We start from the raw sequence: 17,596 nt of genomic DNA, 5'->3' as shown, positions 1-17,596 counted from the left end.
TCCAAATCTCTGCAACCCCATGAACTGTAGCCCACCAGGCTCCTCTGTCCATGGGATTCTCCAGGCAAGAACACTGGAGTGGTTTGCCATGCCCTTCTCCAGGGGATTTTTCCCTACCCAAGGATCAATCCCAGGTCTCTGGCATTGCAGGCAGATTCTTTTACTGTCTGAGCCGCCCGGGCAGCCCATAAACTCATTCAATTCAAGGCTAGGCACACAGAAATGGACACTTCGTGTTTGCATGGTGAAGGTTTTGTATTGTTTGTAGCAGGACTCCATCAGGAAAGGTGGTGGTGGTGGCAGTTTAGTAGCTCAGTCGTGTCCGACCCTTGCAACCCCATGGGCTGTAGCCCACCAGGCTCCTCTGTCCATGGGATTCTCTAGGCAAGAATGCTGGAGTGGGTTGCCATTTCCTTCTCCAGGAAAGGTAGGCTTGCAAAAGAAAAGCTACCACCCTGGCAGCAGACAAAGGCAGGGAAGATGTATCGAGAATTTTCTTCCATTCTCCATGGTGCAAAAATCCCTGTCTGGCCACTTGCGATGAGTATTCTGGCCGTTTCTACCCAAAGGGCAGCCAGTGGGCCAGCAGCATTGGCGTCAACTTGGAACTGGTTAGAAAGGCAGAAGTTCAGTGCATGCACATTGACTGAATGGGTCCCTTAGGAGGAACAGCTCCTGCTCATGCCCCTCAAAGCAGGAGAGGCCTGTCCTTGCCCCTCTCTGGTATGTCCTCCAGTCTGGTGTGGGCCCTTCAGTTCTTTCACAAAAGAGAAAAATTGTTAGTTGCTCAGTCATGTCTGACTCTTTTCGATCCCATGGACCATAGCCTGCCAGGCTCTATCCCTGGGATTCTCCAGGTAAGAATACTGGAGTGGGTTGCCATTCCTTTCTCCAGGGGACCTTCCCCACCTGGGTATTGAACCCAGGTCTTCTGCACTGCAGATGGATTTTTTACTGTCTGGGCCACCAGGAAAGCCCATAATACCATACTTCCCATCAGACCACCATTTCCCCAAAGACAGAGGTTCCCGCTTCCATTTCTATTTTGCCTCTTCCTGGACATGGCACACAGTCATTTGAGCCCCTCAACCCAGCTGCAGACAAAGGGGAAGGGGTCTCCCAGTGCACAACAGAAGGGATTCTTCTCTAAAACCACAACTGTGCAAATTAGCTCAGCCTCCCAGACTGGTGGCAGGCACTTGAGAATGTGAGAAAAATCTGTACAACACTGCCAGACCCCAGTTCTCACCCTGGTACTATAGGCATATAAATGGTGCCTGCATCTAAAACGCACATACAGAAAAAGACAGGGGTTCCTTGATTCTAAAACGTGTCTGCCAACCCTTAAGGGAAATCTGAGATACTGGGCCAGGTAGGGACCTCTAGGCTCCCTTGCAGCAGTTCTCAACAGAAGCCCTTGCAGAATGCTGTGAACACGAACAGGAACCCTGAACCGCGGTGCTGGTGTCCCTCTGCCTGCGGCTGAAATGGCACGCAGCCTGGACCTCTAACCTCCTGTGCTTCATGCTCATCATGGACCCTTTGCTTCAAAGCATTGCGGTCCTTTTCAGAAAAATGGGGCAAACTCCTGACTCTTCTGTCAGTGCTGCTAAATTTGCAGCCATCCCCAGGGGCTGGTGTACACAGGAGGAGAAACATCCCAGAGGTGCAGAGGCCTGCAGGCCCGCAGGCTCACTCCCAGTGCACGCTGCCTGCATGCCTTTCTCTATGTGCTCCAGACGCGAGGCCTCCCCAGAGATCGAACCTTGCAGGAAAATTCTCACTGTCCCCAAGCAACCCAAATTCTTCAAGAACGTATGTCACCTCCAGCCCTTGCACAGCCCTCACCTGCCTCCGAGACCATAATCACTCAAGGAAAAATAAAGTAAAAGTTCCCAACACCCTCCTCCTCCCCGCGGGCCTGCCTGGTGAACACGTGCAGAGAGCCGCTCTTGGCTCTAACACATGAGGCTTTCCATTCCAGTTAAACTGTGATGTTGCCATGGAAACACCCAGTGAGGTGTTTCTCTGCCCGGCCGGCCCAGGCTGGGGACTCGAGGCCCACGTTGCAGATGCCTCTGAGCTGGGTGCCACCTTCACCAACCCAGGGCACCCCACCCCCAACCTCTTCAGGGCTGTTCATGCCTGTAGGTGTATGGGCATTGGGGCACACGTTTGTTTTGTTTTGTCTTCAGCCCAGCCCCTCCCAGCACACAAAAGGCACATTCTTGAAAAAAAGAAAAAGAAAAATGTATTTTTTTCCCCCTGCATTCCAGCTGCCTGAGCTAAGCGGAGGAATGAATGGTTTGGGAAAAATCTCACACAGGAATAAATTTACAAGGGACAGCTGAGCGGATAAATTCAGTCCCCAAAGAGGGGCATTACGAGGCCTTTTGGCAGGAGACTTGCCCCTTGTGCAAAGCTGTCTAAAAAGAAAAACAGAGCAAGAGAGGGGGGCTTTCAAATCCACCCCAAAATAAACCGTTCAGAAATCCTTTTAACTCCCTCTAGCTGTCAGCATCTGGAGACAGGGAGGCCTGTGCACAAAGCCCCATCAGTCTTTCCAGGTAAACCTCAAGGGGATCCCAGAGCTTGGCTTCAAGGTTACCCAAGTTTCTTGGCTTGACCCACTATCTATATCTGGACAAAAATGGAGTTTGCCCTCATGGGGAACTCATCATGGCTTAGCTGAAGAGGGGACCAAACTCAGTATGAGCTGATGGACCGATGGCTGGGGGGTCAACCTGAACCCATGCCTCCCGGGATGAGGGACTCATCGCAGGGAGAGGATCATGGTTGTGACTATGAGGAGGCTCCCACTCAGGCTAGAAGATGCTGGTCTGAACATGCAATGTGTGTTCCTTTGAGTCCCCGTAGTTTTCCCTACAAAATCTGAGAAGAAGATTATGCCAGAATGATTTCAGGACATTTCCCCCAAAAAAGGATGTTAAACACTGGCCTCTCCCCTGCTTTTCAGCTGCTTCCTTGACTCACTAGTTAATGGCCGGTTGCAAGAATTAGGAAAGTCCTTTTGTTGCACTGAGGTCTGAAAACTCAGTCAACCCATACTCACTCCCTTCCCTTTGGAAACCAAATCCTAAAACTTTTACAGCTGGAAATGACTTTCTTGTTACCCCTTGAGGATTTTCCCAGGCTCTTCCACCCCCAGGAGAGCCTGAGACTAGCCCGGCTGATCAGGCTCCTCCGGGAAAGGCAAGTGACTGTCACCAAACATGTCCACAGTGCATGCCTTGAGCTAGCACTGAACCCAAGTGACATTGCTCCTTCTCCCCCCATAGTCCTACTTCTGAAGTCACTATCGGTCAGTGAGCATTCAGCACTCATAGTCCAATCCCACACTGTACACTTGGAGATGAACAAATACATATTTATGCAAAGATCAATTTCTGTCCCCAGGGAGATCAAAATCTCCTACCCAGACAGCATGTACCAGTAACTGAATATGTGCCCTGTTCCAGCTTTTTACTAAGTATTTCATGCTGATAAGTCCTTTATTTGCATTTGATATAGTAGCTACATGCTCAGTGGAATCTGACTAACTAGAGACAAATCCTGGGTCCATCCCTAATCAGTTATGCATCCTTGGGCATTAGCCTCCCAGCCTCGTTTTCCTCATCTGTAAAACAGCTGTTAACATCTACTCCACAAGATGTTGTGAGAATTTAATGAGTCAGTGCTTGTGATGCTCTTAACCCAGTGGTGAGCATTAGTGCTCGAACAGTGATCACATGGCCTCACTTCCAGAAACACCCCTCTACCCTCGATGCTGGAAATCAGCTACCCTTCCTGTGGAAACCCACAATTCTCTGCCAAAGCATTCCATGTTCATTACTGAATCCTTGCCCATTAATTGTGAAGCAGAACACGTCCTCCTGCAGAAGAAAAAAGACACTGGAGAGCTACAGGTGGCCTGTGCCTCTTCCAAGGAAGACTACTTGGCAGGAATCTGTCTCTCATTTTTGACTTTTTTCTTTATTATTAATCAACTAATTAATTTTTGGCTGCACTGGATCTTTGTTGCTATGCATGCATTTCCTCAGGTTGTGGTGTGTGTGTGGGGGGGGAGGTCTACTCTTCCTTGCAGTGTGCGGGCTTTTCATTGCAGTGGCTTCTCTTCTACAGAGCACAGACTCTAGGGTGTGGAGGCTTCAGTAATTGTGGCTCATGCGCTTAGTGCTCCAAGGCATGTGGAATCTTCCCAGACCAGGGATCGAACCTGTGTCCCCTGCCCTGGCAGGTGGATTCTTATCCCCTGGACCAGGGAAGTCATAGCCTTTGTCTTTGTACTGTATCTAAATTGGGACTGGGTAAGCCCTAGATCCACGTTAAGTCTAACTTAACAAACCTTCTGTGTCATCTTAATAAGGAAAGAAAAAATAGGAGTATCTTCTTTTTAATATATAAGTATCTGTGAAAAACACACTTACATACATGGTGGTGGTTTAGTTGCTAAGTCGTGTCTGACTCTTGCAACCCACCCCCCAAACATATTTGCACAAAGCCCTTGGAAGAAGAGCCCAGACAGGAGTGAAAATGGTTGCTTGAAGAAAATAGACTACAGAAGTTACGGATGAGAGTGAACTCTTCTGAGCACAGATTTTTCAATATTTGGTACTTCTAGTAAGTAAATGTTGGATATATATGTGCATAACTGAACCACTTTGCTGTATACCTGAAACTAAGACAACACCGTAAATCAGCTATACTCCAATATAAAATAAAAATTTTTAAATAAAAAATGCTTCAGATGTAAATATATATATATATAATTAAAGCAAATAGGAAAAGAAACAAGCTATAAAATTGAACCTAAAAAATACAAAATAACCCAACTGCAAAGCACATCTAAGTGACAACAGAAATGTAAATGCTACTGGTAGTTTTTATGTTATGAGTATTAATGATAAGGCATTTTGAAATGGTTTTATAAGAATTACAGGAAAAAGCACGTGTGTTGATGTTTAAGAAGCATGAGCCTTACTGGAAGAGATATGATTGGAGAATGAAAGAAGTTAAGGAAACAGTAACATTAAAAATGAAACAGGAAAAAATGCCATTATTATTAATAATTATCAGGTGTCCCCACCAGCTCCTCCTGCTGTGACCACCTGCCAATGATGCTGAGCTTGGACTGTCCTGTCCAAAAACAGCATCTCTCTCCAGCCTTCCTCACCAGTAACACTCAGAGACAGCTGCCATCCCCACCCCAGCCAGAAAGGAACCTGGGAGACAGCAAAAGGATGAGTGGCTCCTGGGATGTTTAGAACATATAGAATCTTCCTGCAGGGCCCCTTTGACTGTGATTCTAAAAATACTTCCTTTCAGGTAGCACTTGTATGGCCCCAGTCCGTCCTCTTCTTTCTTCTACTTGCTCTCTTAAGAGGTAAGAAATTATCGTGGAATCTGGAAAACCATACAAGCCCCAAGTTTGCCTCTTTTCAGAATTGTCTCCTTAGGACTTGCATCCTTGGATAAGTCATCTCTCCTCTCTGAACCTCAGTTTACTAATCTGTAAAACCCAGTATAAAATAATGCCCATTATGCTGGATGGTAAAATGTAGAGATAATGGATATGAAATACTTAGTGTATATATCCGACAAATGGTTGGTACCATCCTTGTTATTTATGTTGACATGAAAATGTTCTATGAATTGCAGAACTCTGCATGAATGTCAAATATCATTCAATTATCCTTCAACTGGATAAGAGATCATCCCTGACGCTGCTGGTCCTGTGCAAAGGAAACATACAGAGCCCAGACCCGCCTCAGTCCAACAGCAGATACAGCACCTGGGCCGGATTTCCAGCCTGTAGGAGAAAGCCACCCGGCAGGTATCTGAGTTCACCACATGCCTTGTATTGAGCGGGGGAGGCATGTGTATTCATCACTGGGACAGAAATGGAAGGAGTGGCCTTTGGCATGTTCTCTTCTTGCAATAAACAGTGATTAGTAAAATCCTTTTAGAGAAGAACAAACATTGACCATTAGGTAGTAGGTGGAGGAGAGGATGGAAATGAAGACAGAAAAACAAACACTGACTGTTAGGTAGTAGGTAGAGGAGAAGATGGAAATGAAGACAGAAACGGCTCCTGCTATTCCAGGACCACACCGCAAGCCACGAATATGCTTTTAATCAGCAGTTATTAAACAGCTGCTTTATTAAACCTAAATTAAATGCATGTTTGAGGGACTGGAGCACTCTTGAAGAGGGAATTCATGGGCATTTCCTTCTTGCAAGCTGTGACTTTTTCAATATCAGGGTTTCATTCTGTCCAGAAGTTCCAAGGAACTTCAAACCCAAACAAGAGATGAATCTATCTCAAAAGAAAATAACAACCCTGCTGAAGGGTGTGGGTGATGAACACAAGAAGAACGTTGGCCAGCTAGAATGCTCATTTCCAGTTGTGCAGGAGAAGGACATCCTTGGGGCATCTCCCCATCCAAACATCGCCATCGTTAACACTGACTGTCAGCTCCAGCGGTCTGCCAGGGAGGACCCCAGGTGATTTACGAATATCAGCATGATGAATTCCGGTGACTGTTCTCTGAAGCAGTTATTATTAGTGGGACTCACAGAAGAGAAGGCTGATGTTCAGAGAGATTCAGAAATGTGCCTGGGGCTGCACAGCTTGAAGCTGTAGAATTAAGATTGCAATCAGGTCTGGCTGCCCAGCTCCAGAGCCAACACCCGAGGCTGACAGAGGCTGTTCTTATGGCATCTATGGGGTCCATTCTTGTTTTCAGGGTGTGTCCTCTGATACCTTTTCTCACCTTCCTCAGTAATAGGAAGAAAGTAGGCATGAGGCCATTCAGAATAAAGCCACATCCCTCAGCCTTTCTGCAGCTACACGAGGCCATGTGACTGAGTTTCGGCCAGCAGGACATAAGCTGAAGCAATGTGATCAATGACTGGGAAATGTCCTTAAAGAGAAGGCATGTGCCCTTCCCCTCCCTCTTTGCTCTTTTCTCTCCCAGCTGCCTAAAATGCAGATACACATGCAGCCTAGACCGCAAGATGGAAAAGGCATGCTGAAGGTAGCAGAGGTGCAGAAGTGCGTGAGGAGTCTGGTCCTGACAACTGCAAAGCCACAATACTCTCCCATCTGCCTCCTAACATTAATATGTGGGACAAATAAACCCTTGTCTTGTTCAAACCACTGTTACTTTGGGTTTTGTGTCACTTGGCTGGGTACAATCCTATCTATTACATGGGGATGCCTCCATTCTTCACACTCCATCTATTCCCACTTAAAGTCTGTCCTTCTCTGCATTCTCTTCTTTCCTTCCCACAAATTTCATCCAAATGGACTCAAATTACACATGTATCAGATTAGTGGCAAATCACCAAAAGGAGCAGAAAGACAGCCGGGACCTCTGGAGAAGGCAAGTGTGAGTTGGAATCAAGGACCATGCTCTTAGGGGAGATGTTCCTGGGCGTGGTCATCAGTGAGGGAGTGGTTCAAACCCAAATCTTTCTGCTCAGTTAGCCTCTCTGTTCACGTATGAGGAAAAGCAGAAGTCTTGCTAACAAAATCTTCTTTCCAAGAAAATAAATTCAGGTCATCCTTTTTCTCTGGTTCCTCTCCTACCATCATTTCCAGGAAGAGGTACGTGATGCGGCTGCCATGAAACATCTCTGTCTAGTCCCACCCACAAGTACCAGGTTCCAGGCTGGACCAAGCCAGACTGGCCTGGGCTTTCTCCTCCCTTGTGTGTCATTCTTGCTTATCTTCCAGGACAAACCAACAGAGCCTGGCTGCAAAGAGAAATGATCCTTACCCCTCCCATGGAAGTGTTTCAAAGAGTTCCAGAAGGCACAAGTCCTCAAAGTTCCCTGAATCATTGAATCTTAAAGCTGGAGAAACTACAGAGGTCATCTTATCCAAGAAAAGATGATGATCTTACCACTGGAGGAAACAACCTGACCAAGGTCAAGTTGTTTGTTATTTGAGAACTGGGCCCACTGATAACAACAAGCACAGCAGTAATAATATTTAAACAGTTCTATGTGCCAGCAGTCAGCATGGATTTTTGTTGTTCAGTTGCTCAGTCATGTCCAGCTCTTGTGATCCCATGGACTGCAGCATGCCAGGCTTCCCTGTCCTTCTCTATCTCCCAGAGTTTGCTCAGATTCATGTCCCTTGAGTCAGTGATACCACCCAACCATCTCATCCTCTGTCATCCCCTTCTCCTCCTGCCCTCAATCTTTTCCAGCATCAGGGTCTTTTCCAATGAGTCAGCTCTTCACATCAGGGGGCCAAAAGCTTCAGTATCAGTCATTCCAATGAATACTCAGAGTTTATTTCCTTTAGGACTGACTAGTTTGCTCTCCTTGCTGTCCAAGGGAGTCTCAAGAGTCTTCTCCAGCACCACAATTCAAAAGCATCAATTCTCCAACACTCAGCCTTCTTTATGGTCCAATTCTCAGCATTAGAGACAAATAGTTGAACAAAAGAGACACATGCCAGACTTTAAGGGACATTTTGGTGGGAGAAACAGACAACAAAAAAATACCAAATATTTTGTGCCAGCTATGATAAGAGCCACAAAGAACAAGTGTGTATCACCACACAAGCATTGAAAAGGGGCACACCTGGTGACGGAGAAGGCTCTGACATGATTAGAAACCATTATTTTGGGTAAATTCAAGAGCCCAAAGAAACACAGAGTGCTAAAGCCATCACCAGGAGTCAGATCATTCAAGACCTAAGCAGCCATGTTAAGATTATTGGAGTATTTGGGAATTCCCTGGTGGTCTAATGGTTAGGACTCCATGTTTTCACTGCCAAGGGTGTGGGTTTGATTTCTGGTTGGGATCCTGCAAGATCCTGTAAGTCATGCAGTCTGGTCAAATTTTTAAAAACTTAAAAAGAATATTGGAATATTCTAGGAATAATGATGAGTCACTGAAGAGTATTCCATGGGCAATAATAGAGTCTGCTTTGTATTTATAAATAATCACTTTATGGCTGAGTGCAGAAGACATGAGTTGAGGCAGAGTGGCCTCTCAGAGCTGTCTAGTTGTCCACATGAGGACAATGAGTGTGGACACAGGAGAGACAGAGGACAGATGTGGATGGAATTGGGTAGAAGAGACCAGAGCTGTCTCTGTGACCAGACACAAGTTCAGGAGCTGTCTTCCTGTGGATGATATTTGAATCCATGGACATGGGTAAAAGCTCCCAGAGGGAAGTAAAGTGAGAAGAAAAGGTGAACTAGAATCTAGTTTCCACATGTATACATTAATATACGATATTTGTTTTTCTCTTTCTGACTTACTTCACTCTGTTTGGCAGTCTCTAGGTCCATCCATATCTCCTCAAATGGCACAATTTCATTCCATTGTTATATGTACCATGTCTTCTTTATCCATTCCTCTGCTGATGGGCATTTGGGATGCATCCATGTCCTGGCTATGGCAAATAGTGCTGCAGTGAATTACATTGGCGTCCATGTATCTTTTTGAACTATGGTTTTCTCCAGGTATATCCCCAGGACTGGGATTGATGGATCATATGGTAGTTTTATTTTTAGTTTTTTAAAGACCCTCCACACTGTAGCAACAGTGTGGGTGAAGGGTTCCCTTTCCTCCACACTCTCCCCAGCATTTGTTGTCAATTTTTTGATGATGGCCATTCTGACCAGTGTGAAGTGAAACCTCACTGTGGCTTTGGTTTGCAATTATCCAATAATAAATGATGGATGTTGAGAATCTTTTTTTGTGTTTGTTGGCCATCTGTATGTCTTCTTTAGAGAAACACCTATTTAGGTCTTCTGCCTATTTTTTGATGGGGTTGTTTTTCTGATATTGAGCTGCGTAAGCTGTTTGTATATTTTGGACATTAATTTCTTGTCAGTTGCTTCATTTGCAAATATTTTCTCCCATTCTGCATGTTGTCTTTTCATCTTCAAGACCTGCGTGTGTGCTATCACTTCAGTTATGTCCGACTCTTTGTGACCACATGGTCTGTAGCCCACCAGTCTCCTCTGTCCTTGGGATTCTCCAGGCAAGAATACTGGAGTGGGTTGCCATGCTCTTTCAAGGGATCTTCCTGATGCAGGGATTTAACCTGAGTCTCTTATGTCTCCTGCATTGGAGGCAGGTTCTTTACCACTAGTGCCACCCGGGAAGCCCTGAGAAGTTTTAAACCTAAAGATTGGGCAGAAGGAGAAGCTCCATCAGAGGAGCCTGAGGGAATAAGTGGCCAGAGAAGCATAAAGCCAACCAGAGCCTGTGGAGTCACAGAAGGAAATATAGTGTCCCCCAGGAGGGAGTAGTCAGTGGTGCGAAGGCCCCAAGGGGACAAGGAAGGGGAAATGAGCAATATGGAGCCTCAGGGCTGGTCACAGTGGCCATGCTGGTGGTGGAAGCTCCTCCCCACCCTGCCCTGTGCCTCCCTTCCTTTCTATCAGCTGTTTCTGAGTTTTATCCTTTACAGTAAACTGGTAAACCCAGCACTGATCTAGATACTTCCACTCAAAGCAGAAGCTCAGCATCATCTAGAAATAGGTCTACTACAGATGGCTTTAAGTCCACAACTCGGCTGCCCTCCTGCAATGTTACTCAGAGGTGGGAGGAGCGGATGTGGAAGAAGACATTTTTCCCACAAAGGGTGGTCAAGTTCATCATCTGGGTAACTCATGTCTCAGAGCCAAATAGCTAAAGCGGTCATTTTTTAATCAGATGAAAACAATGATGATGATCCTTCTGTGAACATGAGTTCTTTAAGAGGAAACAGATTAAATATTTAGAAATTTTCAAGATTCAGGAAAAACCAAAACCCTGCAAACTAAGAGTTTACAGTTAAAGATTTTTAAAGTATGGCTGTTGAGTGAAGAATTTGGTAGAAGCTTACTTAAAGAAATTTTGTGTAAGAATTTATATTTTTGAGGATTATTTCATGAACGTGATCCCATTACTTGAGAAATTTCTCAGAAAAATATAGTAGCAGTTGTTCTCCTTACTTTTTGCACTGGTTAACTGTACTTGGGAATGTGAAAATTCAGAATGCTAATTTCCTGACGTATACTAATGGATATCTCACTGGGAACTTTGCATAAACATCATTCTTGAGTAAGGACTAAAGCAAGTCCAAATACTAGACAATTCTGCTTCGGGATCAGAAACAATGTCAGTATTTTACATGGGTACATTTAACCAAAATTGAGGGGAAACATTGATAAAAATCAACTTCTTTATAATTTTAATAATTTCTAGAGATTCTGAACTTCCTGAAGGTAAACTAATCTATGTAAAACTATGCCTAAGCTCACAGCATTCTCTTTCTAATGCTTGTGACAGTATCAGTGACTGGGACTTGGAATAATTAGACATACCTTATACTTGAAGGGCTTCCTTTGTGGTTCAGCTGGTAAAGAATCCATCTGCAATGTGGGAGACCTGGGTTCGATTCCTGGGTTAGGAAGATCCCCGGGTGGGGAAGATCCCCTGAAGAAGGGAAAGGCTACCCACTCCAGTATTCTGGCCTGGAGAATTCCATGAACTTTATAGTCCATGGGGTCACAAACAGTCGGACATGACTGAGTGACTTTCACTTTCACTATACTTGAAATGAGCTTCCCAGGTGGCGCTAGCGGTAAAGAACCTGCCTGCCAATGAAGGAGACATAAGAGAGGTGGGTTCGATCCCTGGACTAGGAAGATCTCCTAGAGAAGGAAATAGCAACCCACTCCAGTATTCTTCCTTGGAAAATTCCAAGGACAGAGGAGCCTGGCGGGTTACAGTCCACGGGATCACACAGAGTCAGAGACGATTGAAGCGACTTAGCGCAGCACACACGTACAGCACATACTCTGAATAGATACAAGTTGGTATGAAAATGTATGAGTCCAAAAAAAATTAATGATAACCATTAGATGGAGCACATATGACTGACTTCAGCAAAAGCCATTTCAATAAAGTGGTAAGGGTGACGCCAAATAGGAGTGAAATTCAGAGTGACTTGGAAGAATGGGGGGATGGTCATTTTACAAACCACTTTTCATCTCAGATTCATCCTGGATTAGCTCTGGTTCACAATACACTCAGGGTCTCCCTAATTCTTACCTCAGTTCCACAAAAAAATGTTACAAGATCGGAACCAGAAACCCAGGCTCTAGCCCAGTCCCAAGACTCAGATTATGAAGTAAAAGCACGAAGTCTAAGTATATATGAATTGCATTAATAATTTCTAAAACCTTACCATATTAAGTTATCTTATAAATGTTATATGTAAGTTTGGGGTGTGATAATTTTCTAACAAGCTAGGAATTGGTCCCAGGGTCAGAACAGTAGATGTTATTTGATGCCGAGAGTGCTAGGCCGGGAGGTATGACTAGGGGTAGGGGATGGTGATATAAAGGACCTGCCAAAAGACAGGAAGTTATCAAGTGACAGGAAGTGATCATGCAGTCAAGGGATGGGAGAGCTGATGCTATTTGATCAGATGAAGGCACCAAGGTGAGCTGACTGTCAAATCCAGAAGTATGAAGACTCACACAAATGCTAGGTCTTCCAAGTGGGAGAATTTACGAGGGCTTCAGAGTCTGGGCTATTAATCACACTCACAGGTTCAGTATTTCCCACACCCACCCTATAAGGTATCATGCATCTCCCTGTCCTCAGGAGGACCTGGGTCACACAGCCAGGGAGGGGCAGACCAGGGCTCAGCCCCCACCAAACTGACCCAGGTCCCACTACACTGACTGCAGTACAGAAGCCCAGCCCACCTCACTCTCCTTGCAGGGTGAGCTATTGCCTACAGGCAGAGACTTCACCTCTCAGGGCCTTGTTTTCTAGGCTTTTAATCATGTGACCTTCCTCAGAGGGGGCTGAAGCAATCCTCAGGGGGTCGCTGCATCTCACCCTGCTCCACTCCTGCCTCTGACCTACCATCTGGCAGAAAAGTTTTCAGCTCAGCTGTCCCACCAAAGACTCTCTCAGGTCCTCATAATCAGGAGCAGAGCCCCTGAAGCACCTCCACAGGCAAACCAGGGCTACCATGGCTGAAGACGGACATTCGTCCTGAACACCCGCTGCCTCCCCCATGCGGGACGGCTGACAGCAGCCTTTTGTCCTCTGGGTGCTGACCCTTCCTACCCAGTGCTGCGTGTGTGATGGAGAAGGACCAGAAAGGGGAGCGGGCATCCGCCACACAGGGCTTTGTAACATCTCTGACCTGAGTGACTTTTGTCCTTGTTCACTGATCCAGACATGCAGGATGCTTGCTGGCCTCTGACGTGTGACCAGCTCCCCTGAGTCAGCGCAGACGCACATAGCAGGAAGCCAGCACTAGCTACGTATGCATGTGCATTTCTTCATCTGTGTGTGTGTGTGTTTGAGTCTCCATGTGCAGGCTTTATAGATTTTCCAACCCTGATTGCTTATCCCTCCTCTCTGACCCTTTTAGGGACGTGTCAGTGCTTGAGAGGGTGGTTAAGATCATTTCCCCAAGAGTCAGGCACATGAAGCGTGATGTTTGGGGACCAGTTCACTTTGTTTGTATCTGTATTTCAACTGAAGCGCTTCCGTTCCCACATGGCCCGGGGCTGAGGCTCTGGAGCCACTGTGGGGCCCGCGGGAGCTATTTTTCCAGTTGCTAGGCAATGTCAATCCTGCTTCACGCCTGGTGAGCTCATGCCTGTGGCTGATCGGGGATTAACTTCACAGTAACCAGAAAGAGCAGGGAAAGAGGTGTGTGTTCAAACAGCAAGCACGAGCAGTGACAAGAGTGATGAAGGAGGATTTGATGACACACCTAGAACCACGAGGAGCAGGGAAAACAATAGGTGTCATTTTAAGTCTCTATGCCAGGTGTGAAGCAAGGTGTCTTGACACCAGTGAGCTCACTGAAACAGGGATGACACAAACCAGAGAAGCAGCTACGTGAGAGCAGATGCCTGTCATCTTGGTCACTGCAGTGCTTGCCTTTCAGACTGCCTGGCTATGGTATAAATTGAGAGATTATTACTCATGGTATAAGCCAAGAGATTATTGCTCATGGTATAAATAGAGAGATTATTGCTCGTGGTATAAACCTAGAGATTATTGCTCAAGCCCTAGTTATCATCTTGGGCTTCCCAGGTGGCTCAGTGGTAAAGAGTCCACCTGCAATGCAGGAGATAAGGGTTTGATCCCTGGGTCAGGAAGATACCCTGGAGGAGGAAATGGCAACCCACTCCAGTATTCTTGCCTGGAAAATCCCATGGACAGAGGAGTCTGGTGGGTTACAGTCCATGGGGTTGCAAAGAGTCGGACACAACTGAGTGACTAAACAGACACACACAGAGTTATCATCTAATCCAACTCTCTCATCTACTATACAAGCCCATAATCTGGAGAAATTCCCCCAGATAAACACTCCATCTCTCAGACTTTTCTGACTCACATTTTGAAAGGTCTGATCCTCTGTCCCTCACTGCAGAGGGCCCAGATGACCACTGGTGACCAAGAAGGGGGGGGGGGTGGATCATGTCTAGAGATTCTAGAGATTCATCAGGCCCCCATTCCCAAGCCTACCAGTCTGCTAGCCCATGCCCTGGTTCCCTAGGGCAGGTTTCGCAGGACCCTGGCCATTCTCCCTGCCTCCATTTTCCTGCTATTTCTCTCCCAGACCATTCTGATAACACAGCAACAGTGCTTCCTCTTCCTGGCATGTGGCTGCTTCGCAGGAGCCAGCCTGGTCTCTCCCACCCACCACCCAGCAGACTTCCTGCTGACTCACCCCCACCACACCTAAATTATCTAGCCTCACCTCCCACCAAGCCATGAGCCTGCCCACTGCTCCTACCACACCTGGCCTCTTATCACCCTCCACATGTAGCTTAACCAGATCCTATGGGGGTTTTCCAGTTGTACTGAGAAGCCATTGACAGACAGCACCGTATAGGCTGTTACAGAATAATAATTGCCATCAGTGTTACCATTTGGATAAGCCTGTTCATAAGAAACCCTAAATAAGAGGTGATTTCTAGACTTGGGGAGCCTCTCTTGATGCTACAATTGGCATGTTGTGGGAGTGATTGTAAGAACGGTTTTATCCAACTTTTATTCAGAGCTTCCAATATATCAAGTGTCAAACAATAACTGTTTTACATGCATTATCTCATGCTGGGAGATAATCAGAGCCAAAGGTCACTCCAGAAAGGAAATAGGTTTGGTATCTAATTCTCAAGTGAGCAGGGGACCTTAGGGAAAGAAACCCATGTGCAGAGAACCCAGTGCAGTTTAAGGTACTGTGAGTCAACATCTAAGAGCTTACACATTAGAAGGGTCTGGTCAGTTTACATTTGCCTTGAGTTTGGGTTCTCTCTGTAATAGGAACATAATACTGGCTTCTAAAAGCCCAACAGTAAAGTCCTTCTGAACAGAACTCTGCATAACTGAGAGTACACAGATGAGCAACAAACTCGCCCACCAGAAGTGCCAGGCGTGCTTCCAAGAGTCAGGGTGAGGAAACCTGCCCACACCATGGCTCACACCCTGAGCCAAGCCCTCCAGGGCCGGTGGGAATTTCTGGCCACCAGTGGAGAGTGTTGACAAGTTAATTACCGAGCCTACATGGTCTGCGGTGACCGCGGGGTGGCCACAAGAATTGCGTGGTGCCAGATGCTGCCCGAGTGCTGAGTGACGGTGCAATGCATCAGACACTAGGACTGTGCTAGTATGCTGCCATGGCAACTGACAACTGAGATTAAACAGTAGTTTCCCTTGAAATCAGCTGGCATCCTATAGATCAAACGACTGATGGATGGAGTAAATTTTTCACTTTTCCATGAGGTTTTGGTTCTTGGATGATCTAGGTGTTGAGATTCTAATGGAGCAAGGATGAACAGCCTGGGAAGTGAGCCATGGCAGCCTGTGACACCTGAACCCCCCAACACTGCTCTGTGCATTTTCTGCCATCTCTCTGTGCAGTGAGCCAACCGTCCCTTCATCTGAACTCCCCCTGCCTCACCGGCGTTTCTGAGTAATGCAGTCGGCCAGCTTTTCACTGTGTATCCTCCCTTCAGCCTTGAGAACACTGTGCATTCTATTCATCTGGTCTGATCCCCGTATAAACCCTGCCACTCAGCCCACAGACCAGCTCTCATCTGATAACAGACTGTACCCCTAAGTCCAATCAGCTGAGGAGCCAAATATATGCAAAGAGCTACAGAGTGGACACAGGAGGAGTTCATGCAATCCATTCCCCAGCTACAAAGTTACTTGTAGTGAATTCACTAGCAATGTGGGTCTCTCATGTCATTTGCAGTGACTGGAGCTAGTATTTACATACTTCAGGTTTCCTTTGCATTGCTGACTTGTCTCTGTGGTATGCGTCATAATCTTTCAATAGCTTCTTCCTGCCAAGACTATGAAGTGCAAACTCCTTAGTTCAGCAGTCAAGGGCCTCCAGATTACTCCCAGGCCCCTGCTCGCCAGTCCAGCCAATCACATCTCCACATTTCTGCCCTGACATCTTTGCTCATCACATTTTCCCCCAGGGTCACACGGCCCTTGTGTCACCACCACCAAGTCACGGTCAACTGCCAAGTCCTGGGTCAAGTTCCATGGGAATCGAAGAAGGTTTCATGGATCATTTGGATACTAGTGACCTATCTCCACCTCCTCTACCTTCTCTAGAATATTTCTTCCTTACCACTGTTCAGATTAAGTGGTACACAGCTACCCCACCACCAAATTCATATGCTGAAGTACTGCACAACTCAGAATGTGAACTTATTTGGGTATCTTTTGTTGTTTGTTTGTTTGGCCTCACTGTGGGGTATGTGGGATCTTAGTTCCCCCACCAGGGATAGAACCTGCGCCTTCTGCAGGTGTTTGAGCCCCCTTGGTGTCTCAAACACTGGGTCACCAGGGAAGTTTCCATGACCTTATTTGAAAAGATGGTTGTTGAAAATGTGATTGGTTAAGATGAGGACATATTTGGAGTAGAGTGGACCCCTATACCGATATGATCAGTGTCCTTGTGAAATGCTACACACAGACATGCACACAGGAAGAACACCATCTGAAAGTGAAGATGGAAATTTGGGTAATGTGTCTACACGCCACTGAACATCAAGGATTTCTAGAAAAGCACAAAAGGCTGGGAGAAAAGCACAGAGTATGTCTTCCTCACCACCTTTAAAAGGAGCCTACACTGCCGACACCTTGACCTTGGACTTCTAGCTTCCAGAACTGTGAGAGGGTACATATCTGTTGTTTAAACTGCCCAGTCTGTGCACCTTGTTACAGCAGCCCCAGCAAACAGTACAATCACTTATTCCATTACATTCAGATCCAACAACCATTAGAGACCAAACACGTGCCTAAGGCCAACCTAAACGCTTTACATGTTATTCCTCATTTAAGGCTTAGTAGATGTATGAGGTGATGGCAGTATTCCCACTGTAAATAAGGAAAATGTGGCTCAGGTAGTTAGCTAAAACCATAGGACCAGTAAAAGACTTGAAACCAAGCAGGCCCATATTAGGATAACCATCTCATGCTGCCTCTCCCACATGCTGCCCCATGGGACAAGGCTTCTCTCTCCAGTTAGGCTCATGTTTCTTAGAGCCAGAGGTAATGT

The 17,596-nt window shown here is 46.2% G+C and overlaps 1 long non-coding RNA gene across 1 annotated transcript in view; it reads right to left on the bottom strand.

Moving 5' to 3' along the window:
- The window catches only part of LOC122431254, a 200,143-nt gene that overhangs the window by 39,970 nt on the left and 142,577 nt on the right, over window positions 1-17,596 (bottom strand). The gene's annotated exons all lie outside the window — the stretch shown is intronic.

This window comes from Cervus canadensis, chromosome 29 (genome assembly GCF_019320065.1).
Source record: "Cervus canadensis isolate Bull #8, Minnesota chromosome 29, ASM1932006v1, whole genome shotgun sequence".
Taxonomy (NCBI): Eukaryota; Metazoa; Chordata; class Mammalia; order Artiodactyla; family Cervidae; genus Cervus; species Cervus canadensis.
The sequence above is the reverse complement of the archived record's forward strand: the minus strand, read 5'-3'. Positions and strand labels throughout refer to the sequence as shown.